This window comes from Chamaea fasciata, unplaced genomic scaffold (genome assembly GCF_029207755.1).
Source record: "Chamaea fasciata isolate MVZ Bird 193981 ecotype frontalis unplaced genomic scaffold, bChaFas1.0.hap1 SCAF_3, whole genome shotgun sequence".
Classification (NCBI taxonomy): Eukaryota; Metazoa; Chordata; class Aves; order Passeriformes; family Sylviidae; genus Chamaea; species Chamaea fasciata.
The window spans coordinates 59,206,480-59,226,139 of record NW_027094088.1 but is presented as its reverse complement, the minus strand read 5'-3'; the positions used below and the strand labels follow the sequence as shown (position 1 = coordinate 59,226,139).

General features: G+C 41.3%; 2 long non-coding RNA genes across 2 annotated transcripts; one reads left to right on the top strand and one right to left on the bottom strand.

The window, feature by feature from the left end:
* Positions 1–6,034: 6,034 nt before the first annotated feature.
* Positions 6,035–11,377, bottom strand: LOC136287740 (uncharacterized). The gene is made up of 5 exons (XR_010720293.1): positions 11,292–11,377; positions 10,489–10,596; positions 8,812–8,849; positions 8,057–8,198; positions 6,035–6,611 (listed from the first exon to the last, which is right to left on the bottom strand). It is a non-coding gene; the product is annotated as an uncharacterized lncRNA (long non-coding RNA).
* Positions 11,378–11,496: 119 nt separating this feature from the next.
* Positions 11,497–14,219, top strand: LOC136287739 (uncharacterized). Its single transcript, XR_010720292.1, has 3 exons — positions 11,497–11,582; positions 12,141–12,305; positions 12,397–14,219. It is a non-coding gene; the product is annotated as an uncharacterized lncRNA (long non-coding RNA).
* The last annotated feature ends 5,441 nt before the right edge of the window (positions 14,220–19,660 follow it).

Genomic DNA, 19,660 nt, shown 5'->3' with positions numbered 1-19,660 from the left:
GAATAGGAAGAGAAGTATGGCTTCAGTGTATTCATCCTTGTTAAGGACACTGATCACTGCCACTAATCCCCTGCAGCAGGTGTCCCTCACCTTCAGTAGAGTCAAGGCTCCTTTTTAAATTGCCACTCACCCTATTTTGTACTGAATGTTAGCAATTTGTATGCGAACTTATATTTTTCCTCCACATTTTGATTAAGCAAATTATAATTTTAATTCTAATTTAATTCTGAAATAACTTCAGCAGCTTTACCAAGAGTAACACTCCATATACCATATATCAAACACAACCCTCCAAAAATAGTCCTTATTAAATTAACAGGTACTTCAAGCAGCTGCAGGACCTCAGTCTGTAGGAGGGTTTTGTCTCTGTGCAAAAAGGAAACCTATGCATTTATTTCACTTCAATACCTTACTAATGGCCATATCCACAGTCCACTGAAACCAAAAGCCTGAGGGCTGCTGGGTGTGGTGGTCTCTGGATTGGGCCTCCAGCTACTAAAATCTGAGTAATCTGTTGGAAGAGTGAACATCTGAGCCCTCTGAAAGCTGCTTTAATCAAGTCTTTTAATAATCGAACCATCATATATACCGCCACTTTCTAGTTTCCACTTGACATCTGCACTTCTCATCACCATGACAACATAGCAATGTGACCTATCATAGACTCTTCTAAAAATTCAGAGCAAAGTATTTTTCCAGCTTGCTAATGCTGATCTAAACCTTTCTAAACAAAGGGAACAGCAAGTTTTCTGTTTGCTAAAATGTGCAAATACACAGGGTTTCCAAGGATCCTGGTAACCAAAAGTCTGCAACACTTTCAGAAAAAAAAGTGTTAATCAATATGAACTACTCTCCTGTTAAGTCAGAGAAGTGATGATGTTTCTTTTTCTTTCACTCTCTTAAATCATTGCTTTTAGTATTTGAGATTGAGGAGTTTGGTATAAAAACTATTAGGAAACTACTGCATTTTGGAAAATATCCATCAGTTTAAAATACAAGCTTGCAGTGAAATGATTAATGGATTTTAAATATAATTTAACTAAAATTATGCAAGATTTAAAGACTGTGAAATAGATTCTTTTCTTCCCTGAAACCCTATGTGCCATGTATAATTTAAGAAAGTTATTCTGTTTATTTATCTATTGATTTATATAATAAACAGAGTCAATAGCAAATGAGGAGACTGATTTCATCAATGGATTAACTGCCTCCTAAAATATATATGATCTTCAAAACCTTGATCATTGTGACCTTCCAAGCATCACCCTTTCCTGGGTTTTGACACTCCCTCTAACAAGCTCCTTGGATTCCTGCCTGGGGAATCAAAGCCCTACAAATCCCTCTTCTCAGGCAGATCCCTTCCCTCCTGGCTCCTGCTGTGGCACCTGCTGGGCTTTGTATAATCACTCTGTCACATCTGGTGAACAAGAGTTTCATATTGCACAGCTGGGATCCTGTCCTATTTTCTGCCTTAAATCACTTATTAAGAGTCTCACCTGAGATGGGAAGGGCAAGATTATTCTCTTTGTTGTTTGCATCATGTTCGACCGACATGTGTAGCTGTGGATAACAGTTATGAGATATTCTGCAGCTTACCAGAGAGCTCCTCAAGCCTTCTGGTTTAAACTACACCATTTTGCATGGAATGAGGAATTACAAATATCACTATTAGCTATTTTACATCTTCCTTGCTGTATTATTTTGAACTATGTCTTAGACATACAACCAGCCCAGTGAATTCAATCAGTACTTTAATGCCCTAGAGAGAAACATGACTGAAAATTAGATATGGAAATGTTCTGTTGTCCAGGGATACTGTAGGTGCCAACTTCCACCTGGATTCTTACACAGAGCTATTCTTAAAACCATGATATTTCTGCTTTCCAAAAGGCCCCACGAGGACCATGTGAACCTGAATGTTGGATCAGACATGAAAGCCTCAAGAACTTCAGCGAAGGTTAGACCTAAAATATTCCTACAACATTCTCGAATTATCAACCTTTGCAATACCAAGTTATGGAAAACCTCAGAGGGAAGGGAAATGTCTTAACATTTAATGTGACAATTCACAGAATCACAGTAAAATTTAGGGTGGAGGTCACCTAATCCAACCTCCTACACTAAGTTTAGCTACTTGTCATGCAAACTGCAACGCCTACACTGAGAACACGACCAAGGCAAATTTACCCTATGCAGTGCAGTCTGGAGCTTTCCCAGTGGCTTCCATACTCACATGGACCAGACATCCAGTTCAGCTGTGTGGCCCCAGAGCTGAAGGGTTGAGCAGATGCTTGGATTGTCTGTCATTCTAGCATCAGCAATGCTGCTCAAAGGCCCCACCTGAGCAGTCTGCATGGTTCTTATTTGCCACATTACCCTACTACCTTTGGAAACCAAGCCTACACAGGCCCTAAAAAGACCTCTGCTTGGACTCACCTGAAAATCTCTTCGAAATCAGTATTAAAGTATTAAACTTAGGTCAAAGGTTGGATTTAATGATCTTACTAGTCTTTTCCAGCCTTAGATTTTATAATAGTGAGTAAAAAAATATATTTCTATTGAAGATCAGTGGGGAAATAGTTGGGCTATCCAACCTCTTATTTCCAGCTGCTGTTTAGTAAATGCAAAATAGAGAATGGGTTCCACAGATGCAAGCCTCCATCTACACTTTGTTGTTCCCATTTTTTTCTCATTTCTATTTTGTATTGTATTCTCAAATAATACTGTAATATTTCAGTGCTGAGGTTTCAACATGTCTGGATTCACATAGTACAGTAGTTAATATACAGAGATTTTTGACTTCTTAAATCTGGACCTAGTGCTGGGCACAAATCCCGCTTCTGTTCACGTGGACCTTTCTGCAGAGGTTAGCCTGTGTGCACAGGAGTGGAGCACCATCACACAGGTGGATACAGGGTGAGAATGGCAGGCACAGCTTTTCTGTGCCTGTCTCAGTGGCTGCTGTGCTTTCCTGTGGGTGGAGTGAGGTATGCCAGCAACCAGATTAAAAGTTATGATTCCCTTAAAATAGCATTTTTGAGAGAGAGAGGGTACCTGGTACAAACAGAGGAGAAAAGTGGGTAGAAATGAGTAATATCACAGTCTGGCTACCCACAGCAAGGAACTCTGCCTGATATTAGGAAGCAGTGCAGATCTGGAGGAGTCAAGTGCACTGCACTTTTTTAAGAGCCTATGAAGAAGAGAAGGCTCTAGGGAGATGTTCTGGCTGGTCTGCCACTGCCAAATCTGAGAAGACAGAAGACATGAGAAACTCCTGTTAGATATCAGTGAAACCTTTCTGACATGAGGATGGTCCAATACTAGAACAGGGCCCAAGGAGGTTGGATAACCTCCATCCTTGGATGACCTGACTGGACACAACCCTTAGAAAAGGTAATCTGACTAGACCCCCAGCAGAAGGACAGAGTATAAGGGTCCTTACGAGATCCCCTTCCACCTAAATAATTCTGATTTTTCTGAATCTCTGTTTCAAGACACACAGAGCTTGTCAGGGATAAAACTTCATTATTTGGTCATGAATTTTTTGATCCCTTTCTGAGTAACCTGGTCTAATCAATGTCCCTGCCCATGGCAGGGGAGTTGAAGCTAGGTGATCTTCAAGGTCCTACCCAATCCAAACCATTCTGTGATTCCTTGATGTGTTGAACACACAAGTCACTTTCAGTGTCCACACATACAAGTGGAAGACCTAGACATGGTCATGCTTTATTTTCTTTGAATATGTTCAGTGGAATAAATCAGAAAAATTTTAATTTCTGAACTTCTGAAGAGTACTCCTGCAGATAATAGTGGACTGCTGATCCAGAATTTTTGAAGGTTAAAATAATAAAATTAGGTTCCAAGTCTGGATTTCCAAGATCTCAGTAATTCCAAAACATGAGTTTATTGTAGTTTTCAATGGCTTTTTATCTGAGGAATTTCTGGAGGTAATTTCCACACAGATATACTAAATTTGTTGTTGGAACATTAGTACCTTATGGTTGAACTCCTGATTATATTCCAATGCCCACTGCCATTGACATGCAGAGGCATAAGATTTTTCGTCTTTTGCATGTTGCTTGTAGGTTCTTATTGGAAGCCTACAGAAAATAAATTATGCTGGACATGATTAAACAGTCACACTTTTGAAGTCTGCCCATTGTCCATATGGGCATGCTGCAAAATCTGATACAAAAGTAGACATCAGTTCAGAGAGGGCTGCTATTCATTTCTTCCACAGGCTGTACCATGAAGGAACCTTTGCCCCTGAAAGCTTGTGGTTCCTGGTGGTCTCTCTTCAAGCTTATGGGCTGTGCTTGAGCTGATGCAGACACACAAAGCTTCATGTTCTCATCTGTTCCCATTCTAAATTAATAAAGCCTTAATTATACCAGCAGAGGAACAGAAACTATTTTTGAACAAATTAAAATACTCCATCATGTGCTTTGTGCTTTTTTTCTAAACAATTGGGTTTTTTCCCCTCCTCATTAATGCTTTTCACTGACGATGCTAATGACTCACTCAGCAACCATGCCATTGCTTTCAGTTAATCAGCACATTAGCAGTGACTGCCCTTGTCAAAAGGAAACCAACCTCCTTGCCTCCCACTGAGTATAATTCACACTGTGAATGTTAAGTGGTGAAAACATCCACAACAAAAGGTGTGTTGTAAGGTGGCTTTTACCAGATACTTTTCTGTTGCAACTATCAGGCAAACTCATCCCAAATTATTAATATTTGTTCTCAGTAAGAATAAATTCCTCTGCATTTTCTTCTCATCTGTAGAGGGAAGCATTTGCACGAATAGACAGGAATCAACCCCTCTATAAAATGGAAATAAAAAGTTTTCAGTTGAATAATTTATCTAAAGATTATTTAATGCATGCAAGGAAACAGGCAACAGTAGAAACTTTTGAAAAATTATGCATTTGCATATCGGTATTCTCAAACTTTGACAGCTGGAACTAGGGATTGAGAACTTCACAGAATCACTTGGTTGGAAGAGGCCTTTAAGATAGAGTCCAACCCATACCCTAACACCTCAACTAAACCATGGCACTGAGTGCAACACCCAATCTTTTTATAAACACATCCAGGGATGGTGACTCCACCACCTCCCTGGGCAGACCATTCCAGTATTTTATCACTCTTTCCATAAAGATCTTTTTCCTAATATCCAACCTATATTTCCCTTGGAGCAGCTTAAGACTGCGTCCTCTCTGTCAGTTGCTGCCTGGAGAAAGAGACCAACCTCCACCTGGCTACAGCCACCTTTCAGGAGGTTGTAGAGAGTGATAAGGTCACCTCTGAGTATCCTCCAGGCTAAACAACCTCAGCTCCCTCAGCCATTCCTCATAGGGCTTGTGTTCCAAGCCCCTCACCAGCCTTGTTGCCTCCTCTGGACGCACTCGAGCATCTCAACATCCTTCTTAAACTGAGGGGCCAGAACTGGACACAGCACTCGAGGTGTGGCCTCACCAGTGCCCAGTACAGGGGAAGAATGACCCCCCTGCTCCTGCTGGCCACATTATTCCTGATCCAGGCCAGGATGCCTTGGCCTTCTTGGCCAGCAGTGCACACTGCTGGCTCATGTTCAGCTGCTGTCACCAGTGTCCCCAGGTCCCTTTCTGCCTGGGCACTGTCCAGCCACACCGTCCCCAGCCTATAGCATTGCAGGGAGTTATTGCGGCCAAAATGCAGGACTCGGCACTTGGACTCGTTAAACTTTATCCTATTGGACTCTGCCCATCCATCCAGCTGTTCCAGGTCTCTCTGCAGAGCCCTCCTCCCTTCCAACAGATCAACACACTCCCCCAGCTTAGTGTTGATGCAAATTTACTAATAAAAGACTCAATACCCTCATCCATGTCATCAACAAAAGTATTGAACAGAACAGGCCCCAGCACAGACCCCTGAGGGACACCACTGGTGACAGGCCACCGGCTGGATGCAGCAGCACTCACCACCACTCTCTGGGCCCAGCCATCCAGCCTTATTATTACTTATTATTTATTATTACTATTTATTACTCAGTTCTGTCTGAACTTCCACAGAAAATCTTTTTCACAACTAGCCTTTGTTCTTGATGAAACTTGCAAAATAAAAAAATAGAGCAACCAAGGGGATTTTTGACAGAGCATCCACTTGAACAAGCAGAGCCTTTTGAACAGTCCTTAAAAATAAATATATGCTCCTTGGAACAAAGCAAGCCTTATACATTATTTGGTCCCTTTAGAATTGTTGAAAGTATCTATTTAGAAAGAAGAGCTATTATGAGGATTGTGTGGGAGACATTTGTCATCAATTCCTTTTTCTTTATTCAGATGCAGTATCTATAGGAGCACTTGGGCCACGAAAGCTTTATCTCCGTAACATGTATTGTATTTCCACACTCACGTTTTCAATGCCATCTGCCTTTGCTGGACCTTACAAACAAATAGATGGAATTCCAACCCTCTGTAGATTTGCACGAAATGGTTGCATGTTCCAGCTCAAACAGAGCATCTGTCGTCATCTCCCAAGCAGCCATAAAAGCCTCATATCTTTCCTCCACCATCAAACTGTGGTGCAATCAGGTGGTCAGTCAGGCAAACTCTCTCTTAAAGCGCAAGCTGTTAGTATTAGAACAATAACATGAAAGATTTCTTCCTGACTTTGGTTTCTGGTGATGTGACTGCTGATGAATTCAAACTAGAAAATTCGCCTCTAATTAACTCACTTGGTAGCTGCTTGTTACATAATTTGCTCCATTTGTGATCAAAATTATTTAAGGATAAAAATAAGGCACTTTATATATATATATATATATATATATATATATATATATATATATATATATATTTTTAAAGCTGGATTGGCAGCATTGCTGCTGTTGTTCTACTTCTCCATGTCAAAAGCCAAACAAAGGCCCCTACTGAAAAAATGTTTAATCATAGAGGACATTGTTTGGTAAAATGACCTCACCAGGCAGGTTTAGGAGGGGTTGATCCTGATGAGGGAAAATGCACAGAAACCAAGAATGAGTTTTGTGCAAACAAATGTGTTCAAAGAAACTGTTCAGTGCGCTCTCAAGCTGCATAGATAGTAGTGGTTGATTAGTCCAAGGACACTTAACTCGTTTTTAATGGTCCATTAGTTAGGGGCTAGTGAGACCAAAGACTCATGGAGAAGCCTGGCAGAGTCAAAGCACAGGGGTGAGCCACAGGGAGGTAATGAGATCCAGAGGATCAGGAGAATGAAACCAGGCTTTTCTGAAATTTTTCAGAAAGGACAAGGAGTGAGGGCAGGTCAGGTGTATAAATGCAAGGGTTTAGGTCCACATGTGAACGGTAGAGACTACTGTCTTCCCCCACTCTTTGAAACAAACATCTTTAAATACACCAAAACAAGTATTTCCCTCTCAGATGAAAACAACCTAAATAAGTTGACGATTTATTCAAATAAAACAATATGTTGTGCACAATTAAACTCCTTTCAATTTTGTATTTTAATTTTGCTTCCTTTCTATATCAAAAACTGTTATTTTGAATGAAATATCAGACCGTTGTAGTCCAACAGCATTAACATGAAACACTTTGACATTTTCATACCAACATTTTGTTTCCATGTCCCCTTTTTTTATGTTGAAGGATTTTACATGTCTATGTTGTGAATAGAGCAAATACAAGCAGAACTGACCTATATATCTATCTATAGATATATACATGAGTTTTCTGAGGTACTAGTATGCTATAACACTGAGTGCTATATAAAATTGCATATCTGTGATGTACAAATAGATTTAGAGGAATTAGACAATAATTCATTAATCTTTACTGTACAGGACCATATAAACACCACTTTCAGCAGCAAATTCTTAAATTGCAGATTGTTTTTATGGATTTAATTAAATTATTACATGCATTGAGGTATTAAATAGAGCACATTAAATATGCAATTAACGAATTATTGAAATCCAAATATAAAATATTTTAAAGGATTTCAGTTCTACTAAGATCATGCTTTTTTTTCCCCAGTCTGATAGACACCGACATTAAAAACTCTGACTTTCGCCTACCTGTTGGTAGAAGAAAAAAATCCTTCCAGAAATGACTTCTGCAATTCTGGCGCTGGCTTGGGACCTGCTATATTACCACATGGTCCAGAAATTTCTCTTGCCCCCTCCAATAGCTTTTCCATAGTCTGCCTTCCACAGTTTTCTATTGATAAGGGAAGAGAAGTGTTTACAGAAATGGGAAATGTGCAGTGGCAATGTAGCAGAAAAGGCTCTTGGTAAAGCCATATTACATTTGTCAGAGCAAAAGGTTGTTTTTCATATGAGGAAGATGTAGGGTGTGCTGGTTAATCTCACACAGTTTGACCACACTGAGCACGGCACTGTGACCTCACTGCTGGGCAGGACTGGGTGATGTGCTGGTCACCTGTGCCCCTGACTAACCTGAAGTGTGGCACGTCACAGGGATGTGACTAGACATGGCCACAGTCCAGTTTGCTACAATGCAGGTTTGCCCTCCCTGCTCTGCTGCTTGTGACACCATGCTTAGGCTGCAATGAACAGCAGCATGGGCCACCATCACCAATCTTGGCTCTTTTTTGGCCTCTCATCCAGTTCTCCTGGAGCCATTTCACCATGCTTGTGATAGCCTGGGGAGACTGGGCATTGCCTGTCCCTCTACCTGTGCCACTCAGAGACAAGGTCCTGCCCACTAAAAGCCCATTCAGCCTAAGAAATCCTTTAGGCAGACCAACCTTTAGGTGACAACAGATTATCCCAAAGACTCTCCAGTGCTCTGTCAGGTTTGCTCTACTCACCTTGCTCTCCTGACCCCCAGCCACCACAAGGAAGCTCTCTGCCAAGCAAAAAGACACAGCAGTACATCTTATCTTCTTTTCTGTTTTGTTTTAAACCACACTGAAAAAGAACCACCTTCTGTCTTCCTTTTCGTTTCCTTGCAATTCTAAGTCCTAATCAAAGCACTCATGAATCCCCCACTGTGCTATCACAGTGTTTATGAGTTGGAAAAATTGTAAAAGTCTTTCCCTAGCTGAGAAATAATGAAGGAACATCTTTGATCTTTATTGCTAAAATAAACCCAAGAAAAGAAACCGATGAGTATAAAATCTTGCATGTCATATGCTTCCTTATCTTAATATGGGATTTGCATTTGTGTCACAATTTGACTGCTGTTCAACACATGTGTCTGACTCTCCTCCTTACTGGAGGAGAACTGTGCTCTTTGAATAAACTTTTTCATTCACAACTTTTGTGAGTTTTTAAAAATTTTACTATAATGCACAAATTTGTAATTCTGCATGTTACTGAATACTTGCAACATTTCTACTTTGCTAAAACCAATTCCATGTGGTTTTGAAGCAGTATGACATCAAGATTTTTTATGTCCACAGCACTACTTGATGTAAAGGCTGGATGAGTGATCTTTGGAATATTTAAAATGGAAACATTTTTTACTAAATTGACATCTGTGATCTGCTGGAAGTTTATATGACAAGGATATAACACCTTGAAGGAGCATGCTTTCTGAATTGGAGCATGTACCCAGTTTCGTTCTTCTAAAATATTCTTAGTGAGGGAAAATTCAGTTCCCCTGGAAATCAGGATTTGTATTGAAGTGGCAGCATTATCATTATGATGAAGGTTGCTATGCCAGCATAAATACCTGGATTTAGTTCCCCCTCTTCAGGAAGCTATAAAAGATCCTTCTAAATTACAGTTTATTGACTTGGTTTCAAGGCTCTTAGCCAAAAGTGTGAACAGCAGAGAACTATTTCATAGCATTCTCAGTAAGACAAGCAAAGCTTTTGAGAGGTGCTGTGCAAACATCTCAAGGAAAGGGAAATGTCAGAATCTGCATATTTCTACATCTTTGAAGGTCTGGGATTTTCAAGCACCTAATGCTACAGCATAGCTGTGCCTAAAAGCCCTGTTGAGAGGAATTAAAGCTCTGCTTTACAAGTTACTGAGAACAGATGGAATAAGAAAGAGAATTTCTGTCCCAGGGAAATTTAGACCTCATACATGATGAGACACAATGGACAAACACACTAAATAGGTAGGGAATTCGGCCAATGTAAAATGATCATTTAGTATGAGCATCAATTGCACTTGAAATATAGTTTAATATCTCGCTTGGAAACTAAAGGGAATAGCAAAGCTGAGCAAAATATTTCCATGTGACTACTGGGACTCCTAAAGCATCAGTACATTATATGTCTTCCTTCACACACTCCTGAACCTCCACGCAATGTTCATATGACACCTAGCAAACCTTTTTCCCCTCCACTACCTACTGACATGAGCAGCTGCTTATCTGGAAGCTGCAGTTTGACAAGGCTCTACAATACTCTGCAAATGAACTTTTCTTCTGAATGTTCAGAAAAGTAATAGAAATGTCTTTGTTATGAAAGGGAGAGGAGAAGGATAGATTAGAAAGTTTCTCTGCACCAGAGACAACAAATTCCCATTGATACCTTTTTCCAAACACATGGTAACAGTGAGATGGCAGACTGGGGAAATCAAGTCTCAGTTCTTTATGTGATCAGAAGTGATGCTTGTCAAGTCACTGTAGTCTTGCATATCTGCATGTGGGTAAAACATGAGCTTTAGCTGTTTAAGGGGAAGGAACAGCAGAAAAAGAAGGGAAAATGGGAAGATAGGTGTCTTCATCCCACCTTTCATTTGAAGGGGTAATCAAGCATTAGGTTTGACTTCCCACCCTCCCCCCTCAGGGCTCAGCTAGGAAATACTTGCCCAGAAAAAATGGTGGTTTGAGAAGCAGGGACAGTGCAACCTAAAGTATGATCCCTACTTCCTCTTAGGCTCTGATAGAGAAATCCTCCCCTGAATTGCTTCTTCACCATCATGCATGATGAGATAACAAGGACTATTATTATCCATGAAAAAAATCCAGTTATTGTGTTGAAAGAATAGTAGGTATCCATATTGTCCAGTCATGACTCATTTGTCGTCACAGCAGCCCTCTTGTTAGAGGGTAGAAATGAGCCAAAGCACAGACTTCTTGTTTATCACAGCATGAAAAGGGTACTGGTTTATTCCTCTTTACAGTTTAGCCATCCTGACTCCAACTACTCACTGACTCTGTCTGCAGCAAGCTCCTACTGCAAGGCTTCCCTTGCAGCCTCTAACTGCAGGTTATTTCCTGCTAAACTGTGACTGCAGGTATTAGTTTGCAGACTCTGAATGCAGACTTTTACCTGGCTAGACTATGACTGCAGGTTCCAGCAATAGGCTCTAACTACAGACCCAGACTGACCTCACAGCAGTGATTCTCTCTCCCCAGAATCCTCCTTCTTGATGATCCTCTTGTTCCCTCATCCTCAAGGTTCCTCCTCCTTCATGATCCTCCCCAGATAACCCACTCTCTTTTATCACATTTATCTTCATTGGCTATAGCTGTGATTCATCAGGGGTGAGGCTGCATTGGGTAATTAACACAGCTCGCACTTATCAGGGGCAAGGTCAGCTGTATTCCCTTCTCCTACACTTTGGCAGCCAGGGCCATCACACTATCCCAAGCCTGACACTAGGCAGGGACTGCAGAGTGGTAAGTCACAGTCTGCTCATGCTTCCAGTTCATATCTGTCTGTTTGTTCATCCTGTTCACTGGATCCCTAGTAGTAACACAGAAGTGCTGTCCATAGGAAAAACAGCTCAATACAGAGCCAAGCACATTATTAGAGTCCAATTTTTCCTCCTTCATAGCTGTGCTGTTGCTTTACCACTTTGTAAACAAGGAGGTTAAAGAAGCTTAAAAGCACTTTGGCACAGCACATGGAAGGACAAGGACAGTGGAAGGACAAGGACATCAACCTCGCTACAAGGTGGAAGAGCTTAACAAGGGGCATCATATATCATCCACTACATGAGCTATGGAGTTGCACCACTCTATGACACCAGCCTGGCTGAGCAGCATGAGCTCTACTATAAACAAGTCCTTAGTTCTGTTCTGGAGAAATTTTTCTGACAGTTTCAAATGGAGGGGCTTGACTAAGTTAATACAGGGATGAATTTAATTGTTTGGTTGTAGAGAGGTTGTCAACAGTCTTCCCATTACATACTGTCATTAGGATTTTTTTGTCTTCTCTCTGTCACCTGGCTGCAGGATGAAAACCTCAAGAATGAAGGAGCCAGCATGCATCTCCTCTGACTGAGTGGGGTTTCTTGCCATGGCCTGAGGCTGGAGAAGGTGGGACATGTCCTGGGGACGATAAATAGGATTGTGGACAGTGATTTCAGAAGGAAATGTCACTCACTTTGTGAACAAGGGGTGTGTGAAAAATACATAAAAGAAATATGATCCTGTCCTTTGGATGCTTATGTCCCTATCTGAAACTTCTTTTTCTACCCTTTTTCCTCAGGGAGAACCCACCTCCATCTTGATGGTCGTTTTAGATTTTGTCCTACCTGAATTGTGGTAGATTTGGTGTGGGGCACTTAAGGATGATTTCAGGTACTACAGACAACTGAAAATGTTCTGTAGCAGGCAGAAACCAGGGCAGCAGCTGACAGTGACAGTGGGGACAGCACAGAAGCACAAGCTTGAGAACCTCTGCAGAAGCCAAAGAGAGCAGTACCAGGCTCAAGGGGAAGGATACACTTAGCAGTTATTTCATGATTTTTCCTGTTATTACCCAATGGCCATCACATGGCCCTAATTACTGCTATGTAAATGAGTACTTTAAAGCCTCTGTGGCCAACTAGGAGGTAGGGAAACATCATTTGGCAAGTTTTAATAGTGAATTCCAAAGCTTTGTCTAAGATCATTTGGGAAGACTGTGTCAGAGAACAAACCTGCAGCTTCTTCCCATACCTCAGCCAAGAGCCTTGGTTGTCAGCATTTTATACTTTAATTTCTCAAATACTCCCACTCCATAGTGTTTCATCCTAATGCTTTTTTAATGCTGTCCTACTTTTCTGTCTTTTAATTTGTCTAATTTCAGGGAAAAATATAGACAACTGATGCCAAGGAAACCTATAAATCACTTTATGTAATTCATAACACTACTGAAAAATCTGTTTGGGTTTTATATCACTGCAAATGAAATGTGCCATTTGCAAGCTGCCTTTTATAATTTATTAAGCAAGCTGAAGCGTTTGCTAAAACAAACTTTGTTAGCATGTCATCTGCTGGAGTAGAAGAAATACTTTGCTGGCAGATCATAGAAATTGGATTTTTATGGTCCCCCATCCACTTCAAAGGGTTTTCTTTTCTCTGACAGTGTTGACACAGGATGCTACTTCAGAAGCATTTCATGTGCTCTAGGGGACCATCTCTGTTTTTAATTCATACAACAACCCATCCTGCATTTTCCTTGAATTAGCTGAATACTGTATGTTCCAACACCTTAATCTGGAAAAAATATGTATATAGAAACACAGGTTAAATGTTTAAGGCAGATGTAATGCACACTTGGAAAGCTCTAAATCAATCATTTATGCCACATTACCTGCTTTGGGCCCTCACTCAATTGCAGAGAGCTGCTGAGCAACCCCAGCAGGCAAATCTGGGGACAGAGCTGTGTGTGCCAGTCTGAGAGGGCAAATCCCAGATCCATATCCCAGTGAAGTGATGACAGGGTTTCCTGGGCTTCACCAAAGTTTGACAGAGGACCCAAGGGAGCACATATCTGATCAATCTATACAAGACTTTCTTTCATGAGCCCAACCACTGGGGAGGTGCCTAGAGCAAGGACTATCCTAAGGGCTGTACTGTTTCTTTGGGACACAACACCAGAAAAGCCTCCTGTGCAGGACAACTTGAACACCCTCCACACAGTTTCTAATGTAAGGCCCAGACCAGGAATGTTCATATATAAATCTGTTTCATAGCTTGCAGTGCTGCAGCTTCTTGCACACTGGCTGGAAGTGTGCTCAAGCCAACATCTTCTCCAGTGTTAATTCCACACACTGAGAGAAAAAGATAGTATAATTACAGCACTCTGTTATTTTCATTTTTATGAAGAGGGCTCATTTTGAAGAGAAGAAAGAGGTGGCCCAAACTGCCTCTGAGAGAGGTGAGAGCACCCTCAACATGCTCAATAAAACTCTTTGCAGGCTGGGAGGTTGGACCACTGCCACAGTTCTTGTGAAGGCACATCTCTCAGAAAGCTATGGAAAATAAAATTAAATAATGACATTTCTTTACAGGTGGCAAATATCCTTATCCTACTCACATGTAAGAGTGACTGAGAGAGGAAAAATCCAAATAAATAAATAATTATAATAAAATTCCATGGCAAATATGGGTCATTGCATTTTTCCGGAATTCTCAAGGGGTTTTTATATAGACTCTGAAAAGAATAATGAGAAATTAAAGTTAATGCATCTATTATTTTCTTGATTGTTATAATTTCTCTTGCCCTCTTTAAAAAAGACAGAGAGTCCCAAGTCTTCACCAAAGGGTTACTACTGTTTATTTACAATACATAGGCTCAGCTCTTGGCTGCTTCCCATACTCACAGGGGTGAGAAGCTCAGAGCGGGGGGAGGTTGAATCCAGTGGAAGTTGTGGTTGCTGGCCACTGAGGTTCGGCAGAGGAAAGCTGTGATGACAGCAGTGAGAGTGGGAGCATGGAAAAGTGAAAGATAATGCCAGCATGGAGGCTGTGGAAAACCAAGAGACTGCATTGCAGTGGCTCATGCATGATGGGGCCACCCTTCATGGGCTGGTCTGGAATGTTTCCAGTTGCTCACTGGGTGAGAGAGGAGAAAGCTCAGGGCTGAAGGATCCAAATGCAGGGGAGCATCGGAAGGCAGGCATGGAAAGTGCCACATGTCCCTGCTCCATAGAGCCCTCCCCAGCTGTGCTTGCCCAGTTGTGCCCTACGTCTGGGGCAGAGCTTCTCGCAAACACTGAAGCACAGGAATTTTTCTTTGATATGTAGCAATGCTGTGGGGAATCATGAAAGTCCTCTGGCCTTGATTTTGTGAGTCTTTTCCTAGAGAAAATGCTGAGTGAAAAAAAAAAAAAAGGGAAAAGATAGGAAAAACCCCAAGGGAATCTCAAAGGGAATTTGAAATAGTTGCCAGAGTGCAGAGTTGACAGAGTTGTTATCTGTCAAGGGTTATCCATCTTATTAAAGAAAATGCCTCAATCCACTGTAAAATGAAGCTGTTCAGGGGGAAAAAGAAAAAAGGAAATGAGAGGAAAAAAAACTTGACCTAAATTATAAATAGCAACATAAGTCATAATCTTGAATGCATTTTTCCTTCAAAGATACTCAAGAGGTGCTGCCCAGCATTGTATGCTGTGGAAACATCTATTTCTTAAAATCTGCTAAAGTGACATTTCAGTCATATTACAGACTACAGAAAGACAGTCTAAGAAAACAGTAGAACAATTGCTGCCCTTGCTGCAAAAAAGCTCAAGGACAAGAAAGCGGTAACAACTGCTGCTGGGTTTGTGCTTTTGTTTTTTCTGCGGATGGAACAACTCTGTTGCAGGTGTCATAATGAGTGTCAAGTTAAATTGGAGTTCTTCTTTCCAAGGGACAGGCAAACAGCATCTTCAGCTTTTGTCAGACCAATCTAGAAACACTTTTGCTCAGAGTGTGTGAGGCTGCAAATGATTGAGTTGCCACTGGCTGTGGGCTTTCTTCAAGGCTGTTCATTCCTTTTGCTCAAAAGAACCCCAGAGCTTCATGGAAAATACAGAAAACTCTCAGCCACATTCTTTTACAGTGGGAGGAGAAGGAGTTTTTGTAAATATTCCTTTCAGAATTTACATTTTTTTGAACTTTCAGGATTGTCTGTGCTTTGAACTCAACACAGGGGTTGATTGGGGAAAACGAGAAGTTAGTTTTGCCCAGTGTTCAGGACAATTGGGCCCCTCAGCAGTATCTCATCTCACTCCTCTCTTTTGGCTTGTTTCTCCAAACTGTAAACCTCAAAGAGGTCAAAATCAGCTCTTAAAAGACGTAAAACTGACTCTAAATATTATAGAATGCATTTTTATTAAGAAAAAAGGGGAAGTTAAAATGAAATTACTATGGTGGCTGTTCTCTCCCATCTGTAGTGTGGGAGTTTTACTCATCCTGATGAATAAAAAGAGTTTAACGTTCTCCACTTGAAGAATGGAGATAGACAGCTGTGTGCTATAACATAATAAAATTATCTTATTTGAAGCTGCTTCTTCAGTTAGGTACAGCACATACAGTGCTTCTGACATACTAAATTTGAGGCCCACAGGACTCCAAACACCTGGGTGCTGTTTAGGCTTCCCTCAATTGCTCCTTTAATTCTAGAGATGGAAGGCTCAGAAAGGTTTTGTAGTACACTGTCAAAATTCAGCTTGACCTGCAACATGTGAGCCCTCAGCACCCTCTTCCCTGCACCTGCAGCCAGGCTCCTCTGAGGGACGAGCAGGGCACGGACCAACAGTCAGGAGGTACCAGGAGAGGTGAAATCCATCCTGTCCTGTATTTGGGAAGGCCATGATACTTCCTAGGCATCACAAGTTTCAGTCTGAGATCATAGATAGGAAAGAGACTAGAGAACCTCTTTTTTCAGCTTTTCCTGGAATTTCTCTAGAAAATCTGATTCACCAGGCAAGCTCTCCTAAGGAAACAGGCATAAAGCCATAAAAGAAGAGGAGGTGACATGGCTGACGTGTGACCTGCACTTCCAAAAACGTGGGTGCATGCAGGCTGAGGGACCCACTGCCAGTGTGGGCCAAGTCCTCTGCAATTCCACAGCACCAGTCTGTACAGTGGCCTAGTTAGATCAGCACTGCACCCACACTTCCTGTCCAATCTCACAGGGCTTCCCCTGTCCCTTCTAAAGCTACTAAGTAGCCCAAACATTCCTGGTCCACACTCAGAATGTAGTCCTCCGGCAGAACCTTCACCACAAGTTGTGCCTCCTGCAGCATGGAGGCTGGGAGATGCTCATGATGCTGCTCTTCCCCCAGGCCCTGGTGCTCATCCAGCCTCTCCCACGCCAGATCCCAGATAGGATTCACTCCCAAAAGAGAAAAGCAATTTTCATTTTCACAGGGTAGTTCTGCAGTTAGGGAGGAGAGGGGTCACTGGGGGCACAAATGAATAGAATGGGTGGGAAGGGAGAAGCAGAAGATAGTGCTGCTGCTGAACTCCTTTGATGATGTAGTTCAACGTGGTTTCACTCACAGAACAATGCTAGGTCTGCAGTGGTAGAGAGGATACATTCTCTGACGTTGATCTTTCTATCCATAGTCAGAGCACTGCTGCTGCTGAACAGGCTCAGTGCCTGCTGAAGAGAGAGGACAATCTGCTCTACTATCATGCATGGAGTCAATCTACACTCTAATCATCTTATCTAACCTTTAAAAAAAAGACAGCAAAAACCAGGGGAATTACTCCTCCAAGAGCCCTTAAAGGCTGGTTCAGCTGGGACTTGATAATATGCACACACAACAGAAAAGATATTGATGTGATAAGCTACAGCCAGGACTCCTTTCTTCTAAATTACATCTTAGCAGAAACAGCATCAAGGAAGGAAAGGACCTATGAGGATTTTTCTTAGAGAATTCAACCTTATAACCTTTCAGAGAACATTGACAGTTTTCCATTTTCATGTTCATCTCATCCTCACCTCTTAAGGCCTTTCTTCATTTGCCAAACACCTCCATAAATTCATTCAAAAATATCACAGATCCTGCTTTTGCAGCACTCACAGGAAAATTGATATTCTGATAAGAAAAGCCAACATTTTTTTTTTCCTCAACTACGTGATTTTTTCTCTTTCTGCACACTGCCATTTATAGGTTGAAAGTTCTCCAGGGCAGGGACTGGTTCACTCAGGACTGGCTCATTCAGGACCTTGTTTTCTGCTCTTGACTTTGACATATTTACTAAATAATTGCAGGCCTTGAATTATAGCTGCAGTGGGAATTGACACTGAATTTCTCAACTCCTCTCAAATCATACAGATAATGCTATGCTGTCATTTCCCACAGAACATGCTAATTGTATTTTATACAACTTTCACTAGAACTTTACTAATTTTAAATATACCTGCTGTTGATGTCATGACAGATATAGTCTTCAAATCAGCATGGAACAGGTCACCTCAGTACAAATGTTATGCAGGACTGTCAGACTGCTACTTGTCTGCTCATTTTTCGCTGTTTGTAGCCACCTGTCATCTGTTTATAATGATGTGAGACATAACTCACTGACACTTGCATGTCCTCTCTTTGCTTGTTTTGCAGTATTTAACATGCCCTAGAGGTCACTAGATATTTTATCCCATCAGCAGGACCACAAAAATATGAAGCATAGGAAAGTTTTTTCGTACATGTGATGAAGATATTGCACCTGAGAGACAGTAACTGTGACAATGGCTCTTCTGGATGTGCAGGCTGATCTCACTGTAGGCTGAGCTGAGCTAAATCAATAATGGAATTCTACCTTAAATCTGGAAGAACTTTCAATTTATTTTTAGAACAATTTGATCAGAGCCTCACACAAGACATAAACTATATACCTAGGAACTATTTATTAATGTTGGGGTTTTCTCCTTTGCCTGCATGGCCACCCTCAGTCTCTCCTCCTTCATGTAGCACTTTGAAGCCTTTTGCTTCAAAAGGATCTGGGCTGCTTAAGAATTTCCTATGTAGCACTGATGTGGGGGCAATTAGATGCAGGGACTTTTCAGCTTTTTAATTAAAAATTAAACTGTAAAGCAGCCTGGGCCTGCTCAAGGCTGAAGCAGGGTTGGGACAGAACTATAGATCCTCTGCCTTTGATGGCTGACAGGAACCAACTGCGTTCCTCTCACCAGGACACAGGATTCCCTCACATTTCAGGAGAAAAACATTAGAAGGTGACTACTTACCTTTGAAACAACTCCCTCCTACTGAATCTGACATCAGATGCACACCACCAAGTCACAGAGTGGTCTCTGTGTGAAACACTGAAGAGGTGAAGGACCAGATCCGAACAGTAACAAAGCACACAAGAGCTTATACAGAACAGATATATGGGGGAGGGAAAGAAAAAGGAAAAAAAAGGAAAAGAAACCAGAAAAAAAAGACCACCCTCACCATCTCAAACAAAGACTTTTCTTTTAATTGCAATGATTATAAGAATGGATGGAGAAGCACAGTGATACGTATCTCTATGATTACGGCTAACAGCAGGTGCACAAGTGAATAAATAGGGGGGTTGGATGGGAACCTCTCCATGGCTTTCTGGATCTTGAACCAGAAAAAGAATCCCTACTGTGCTTGTATTTGCTGTAGGTACAGGGAAAGCCAAAAATATTCACCACCTTTTAGAGCTGCAGAGATATTACACCTGTTTGGTTCACCTTCAGAAAAGGCTGCATTTCAGGTACAACGAGCCAAGCCACAGGTATCCATTTATTTCCTAAAAAAGCCTCTGTGCTAAAAATCAAACTCTGATAAGTGCTTCTTATCTACTGCCTTTTTTTTTTTTTTTTTTTAGTTAAGTACAAAATTTTGTCATCAAATCTGGTAGCTGTTGCATGAATCAAGTGATTGGCTTTTATAAAAAAAAATAACCTGAGACAATTCTGAAAGACTAAAAGTGTTTGTATTGTTGGAGAGGTTTTGCAAATCCCATACCTCTCTGGGGTCCTCCAGCAGGCTTTTGAGGAAGATAAATAAAACGTATTTCAAACA